Raw genomic sequence first — 6,000 nt, 5'->3', positions numbered from 1 at the left:
ATTTGAACTAAGGGTGAAGGAGAGGGTGGGGCTGAGGGACAAGCATTCCAGGTCAAGGGACCTGCATGTGCAAAGGCCATGAGCAGGAGATAATCCACAGCAGGAAATAGAATGGAGTTCACAAGTAAGGTCGTGTTCTATAAACTATGAAGAGCCCCTACAGTAACTTTCCTCCTTAGAGGGTTATAAAATAAGCTCACATCCTTCATCTTAAATGATCCTCAAAATAATTGCAAATTGGGGATGTAGGGCAGATAAGTGTTATTAATCCTGCTTTATGGAACAAAAAAATTTTTAGGAATAGTCTTTGCACATTTTTCCAAAACGGCCTCACTGTACTTCTACGCTTACATTTAATTTGATGTATCTCCATTATCTTTTATTGCTTTTGATGACTAGAATCTTTTGGGAACCAGAGACATCACTATACACATCTTTCTATTATGATATTTAATTTCTGTGGTTAAGTCCTCATGTGTCCTGATTTTGCATCTATATTTGTAAGAGAAATTGGTCTATTGTGTTCTTTTCTTATGATGTCTTTGTGTAGTTTTGATATAGGAGTAGTGCTTACCTTAGAAACTGAGGTGGAGCCAGGCACTGGTGGCTCATACCTATAATCCTAGCTACTCAGGAGGCAGAGATCAGGAGGATTGCAGTTCAAAGGCAGCCCCAGCAAATAGTTCTGCGAGACCCTATCTCAAAAAACTCTTCACAAAAATAGGGCTGGTGAGGTGGCTCAAGGTGAAGGTTCTGAGTTCAAGCCCCAGTACCACAAAAAAAAAAAAAGAAAAGAAAAGAAAGAAAGAAAGAAAAAGAAAAGAGACTGAGGGTTTTTTTTTTGAAGAAATTATGAAGAATCAGTGTTAATCTTTTAAATATTTGGTAGAATTCACCAGTGAAGCCATCTGATCTGTATTGTGAGTTGTTTTTGTTTTTAGTGGTACTGAATTTGAACTCAGTCCTCTATTGCTTGAACCACACCTCCAGCACTGAGGGTAATTTTTTGATTTCTAGTTCAAGCTCTTCTTTCAGATCTACTCAAAGGTTACATTTTTTTTCTTAAGTCAGTTTCAATAGGTCGTGCTTTTGTAGGAATTTGTCCATTATCCTGAGTTTTCTAATTTATTGCTATAAATTTTCTTATTGTGCTGAGGTTGGTAGTAATGTCTTAGTCATCAGATGAAGAGGCAATACCACAGCAATTCCAGGAGCCCTTCAGGGACAGTTTCCTGTATGCCTCCTCTCTGTCCCTTTGGAGTGGAGGCCTCTTGTTTCTACCGCCTCAGTAGCCCTTTCCTTTGGAAAGACACTCTCTCCCATGTTATATCTAAACTTTTTGTTGTGCATGGACCACCCCTGGAGGTCTGTGGAAGCCTGTGGATCCCTCCTCAGACTCACACTTTTAAATATATAGTATATAATACATGTAGTCCAAAGGAAGCAAATTATACTGAAATAGTTATCAAATTATTAGAAAGATAAATATGTGGTTTAAAATATGCTTTTCTTCAGTAACGCATTAAATAACAAGCTAGTTGGTCTAATAACCACTGTAATTTCAAAGTAATGATGACAACGATATTTTGAGATATTTGTGAGAATTGTAGTGTGATTTGTACTGATGACAATGGAATATAGGTACTTTTAGACTCCTTCCTTCCACTCTGCCTTTATCCCTCTCTCCCTCCCTCCCTCCCTCCCTCCCTCCTTCCCTCCCTTCCTTCCTTCCTTCCAGTGCTAGGAATCAAACTCAGGGCCTCATATGTGCCAAGCATTCACTGAGTTACATCCCCAGCCCAAACTTACAGTTACTCTTAATACTATCGTGACTTTTTTTTTGGTGGTACTGGAGTTTGAACTCAGGATTTCATGCTCCGTAGGCAGTTGCTTTACCACTTGAGCCACTCTGCCAGCCCTGTTTTGTGTTGTTTATTTTTGAGATAGGGTCTCTTGAGTTATTTGCCTTGGGCTGGTTTCAAACCATGATCCTCCTGGTCTCTTTCTCCTGAGTAGCAAGGATTACAGGAGTGAGCCACCAGAGCCCAGCTCTATGGTGACTTGTCGACTACATTTATGATAGAAAGAATGGCTACGTTTCAGTTAGAGATTAGTACAAAAGAGAAATGTAATTTTTTTCCCATCCAAATTAATGGTCCCTCATTAAGAAACTCTGGTTTGGGCAGTTTATATGAAACTGTTCATCTCCTGAATTCAGAAGTAGGCATGGAAGCCAATCCTGGCCAGTTAGAGTACAGGGTGGCTAAGCAATGGGCATTTGTGCTAAAGTGATGTGATCAGTGTGAACTGAGGACGTTTGCTGGACAACTGGGAGGGTTCCTTCTGCTGGACTTGCTAAGAGGATTGGGCCCAGGCCTGGAACATATCACTTGCCACCATCAGTGGAGAACCTGTCTTGGGATGAAGCCAACACAGAGGAAAGCAGAGCTGAGAAATGAACAACAGTCCTCCCCAGATGTGTTCATTGTGTAAGCCAGTATGTAATGGGTCGAAGCCAGTCTGGGTAGGGTTTTCTGTTCATTGAAATCAGAAGAGTCGCAACTAATCGAGTCCCACAGAGCTTCGCAGAGGGCCTGGCACAAAGTAGGCTGCTCATCGAGGCACGATGAATGAATTTCAACAATGTAAGGACATGATTAATGTTACTCACAGAACTCATACATGCAGATCTGGCTTGATTCTATATTAAAAGATGAAGCCTTAGCATAAGTGTTCCACACACTTTTGCTGTGTCATTATTTTCTTGATAAATTTCACATATTCTTCAGTGATTTAGCCAAGACCATGTAGCCAGCTGGAGAACACGAGTCTAGAATCACAAGGGACCCGCAGTTAGAAGGCACTCCACAGCACACTCATGGGGAAAACCATGCAGCAATCAAAAGGAACAGGAACAAGAAGCTTGAAGAAAGGAGTCTGAGTGTTTTCACCATAGAGAAATGGTAAGTATTTGAGGAGATATACAGGTTTAACCTGATTTAAGCATTATACAATGTATATCTGTATCAAGACATCACCTAATACCCCATTAATAGGTACATTTTTTATATTTTTATGGACCAATTAGAAAATTAATTTAAATTAAATTAAGGGCTGGGTATGGTGTCTCAAGCCTGTAATCCTAGATACTCACAAGGTGATCAGGAGGATCACTGTTCTAGGTCAGCCTGGGCTAAAAGTTTGTAAGACCCCATCTCAACCAATGTCTAGGTGTGGTGGCACACACCTGTCATCCCAGCTATGAGGGGAAGCACAAATAGGAGGATCATGGCTGGGTGGGTTCAGGCATAAATAAGACCCCATCTCAAAAACAGCTAACACAAAAAAGTCTGACAGAGTGACTCAAGTGGGAGAATGCCTGACTAGCAAGCACAAGGCCCTGAGTTCAACCCCAAGTAAAGCCAAAACAGTTAAAAATTAAAAAAAAAATTAAGAAATAAAGTAGATCTATATGCACCAATATGGAAAGAGTGCCAAGACACACTAAGAAGGAAATTTCAAAATAATCATTACAGTAAGAGTCCATTTTTTTTTTTTTTGTAAAAACAAAAGTAGGAGTTTCTCTATAAACACAAATGAGTGTAAATCAAGGAAAAGATTTGGAGGGCCAGTTGTGAAACACTCAGACTAGGCACTTGCTTGAGGGAGTGGCCACAGTAACTTGTCCTTTCTCTGTATTGTTTCTTTTTATTATACAAGGATAAAATAATTGCATGTTGCTTGTGTGATTTAAAGCAATTTATAATTTTTAAATGAAATAATAAACCAATTCTGATAGCAGGTTGAATATTTTCTCTCAACTTGATTTTTCCTGAGGTCTGTCAGTATTCTTTGGGCAGCTGTAAAGAGCAGCAGGGCTGTCCTGTGATTCTCTGCCACACCAGGGCCTGTGCCCATGATACCTTGCTCCTGGTGTTGCTGTGCCCTTCCTCTGGATTCTGCAGTCCTAGCTCCCACCTGCTGTAGGAGCTGAGGAGATCCCTCCTTATATAAAACACTCCTGGGGTGGCCTACTGACCTGAATTCTCCTCTCAGCATCTCACTCCAACCACTCTGCTGCCAAATTATGCGTGGCCCAGATGACTTCTCCCACAAACCAGAGAGGGAATCACAGCATCTCGCTGCTGGGCAGAGGCGCTAGGTAGAGATGCCCATCGGCAGCGGGTTTGGGATGGCTGGTCCAGTTCAAGGTCCTTGTTGTGTGGAATAAAATCTGAGTCTCAGAGTGGAGACGAGAGCTGTCCTAACTGGTCCCTCAACCCTTCTGACCTCGCATTGGAGAACTCATTGCTTCTTAGCAAACTGCACAGCAACATGGCCCACCATTGTGAGCCCAGTGCTGTGAGTTACATGAGAGCAAAGACTACATTGTGGTCACCCTTTGTGGACCTATAGCATGGTGCCTGGCATTCAGCAGGATATAGAAGTGTTTGTTGGATTCAAGTATGTGTAAACATCGCGCTGCAGTTTTCCCATCTTTTGAATCAGACTCTTAAGATAAATTTCCCAAAGGAACATTACTGATATCATGAAATAATGAATGGAAGGTCCAAAGTCTTGTGTAAAGTGAATGTGATCCAAGTCAGGCGCCCATGGCTCACACCTGTAATCCTAGCTATTTGGAAGGCTGAGATTAGGAGGATTGAGGTTTGAGGCCAGCATGGGCAAACAGTTGGTAAGACTTCATCTCCAAAATAACCAGAGTATATCCTAATAAAATAAAGAAAAAATAACTAGAGCAAAATGGACTGGAGGTATGGCTCAAGTGGTAGAGCGTCTGCTTTGTAAGCATGAAGCCCTGAGTTCAAAGCCCAGTCCAATCAAAAAAATTAATAAATAAAGTACATGTGATCCACACAAAACTGTAGGTCAGGTTGGACATAGAGGAATATCTTTTTCAAGAATTGATTTTTCCCAAGACACCAAGTGAGTGACAGGATATGCAGGTATTCGTTCCATCTGCTTCTCTGATTTGACCAGTATACTAAATTTTGTTTACAATAAACTAAATGTAAACTGTGTTGCCCTTTACTCCCAAGTGACTGTTTCTTTAAATGTGGTTATTCTGATATACCTATAGATCATATATCATTCTAATATCCATAAATGTATACATAAGTATATTCTGAATAATAATCTAGAATTTGCAGCTCTGTAAGAAAAAAGGACCTATATTTTTGGGCTGCTGTTTCTATAGCTATTAAGTAGGCATAAGAAGAGACCTGTCTAGAATTTCTTATTCTGTAAGCAGATAAGAAAAAAAGCACCTCTACCTGACTTTGTGACAAACAAAGGTGTGGTCATTTGTGAGGCTGAAGAAGGTGGCTGGAGGACAGACAGCCCTTGGAGAAACATTAAGAACTGGCTCACCAGCTGCTTGGTTTCCCCACTTCCTGCCCCAATTTGGAAGCCATTTCACTCACTTGCAGCATATGAAAGAAAAAGTGATGTCATAAGTGGACCCCGAAAGTACTGGGCGATCCCCAGATCACCCCTACAGGAAAGAAAAGGTATTGCTGAGCACAAACAAATGCCTTGCTTCTGATGGGCTTCAAGTGACAAAGGTCACCAGCCCCAACTCTGAGGCCCTTAAAGGACACTCTTTGGGTGAAGCGTTTCCAGAGGATCTGCCCTGAGGAAAAATTTGTCCTATGGAAGTTGCCTGAGTATGACACATGCAGTCTGGAGCCCTAGTTTCCAATCCTGGTTCTACCACTCAAGGGCTGTGTGACCTGGGCCACAGTCTTCTATATGCACAAAGAAGCCAGCAATAACACACTTTCTCCTGTCCCCTCTGTGGTTCTGAAGTTCTGTCACTCAGTGGAAGGTAGGGGTGGCTTTCAGAATGAACAATACAAAGCAGGCGCCTTTTTCGTTCATCTTGGCCTGATTCCTTTCTCCCGACAGAAACTGGGAAATAGATGAGTGGCTGGCTCCCTGGCCTGGGTCACAGAGTTGTGGTGGCTGGCAGGAAACTCA

The sequence above is a fragment of the Castor canadensis genome, chromosome 6, assembly GCF_047511655.1.
Source record: "Castor canadensis chromosome 6, mCasCan1.hap1v2, whole genome shotgun sequence".
NCBI classification, from domain to species: domain Eukaryota; kingdom Metazoa; phylum Chordata; class Mammalia; order Rodentia; family Castoridae; genus Castor; species Castor canadensis.
The sequence above is the reverse complement of the archived record's forward strand: the minus strand, read 5'-3'. Positions refer to the sequence as shown.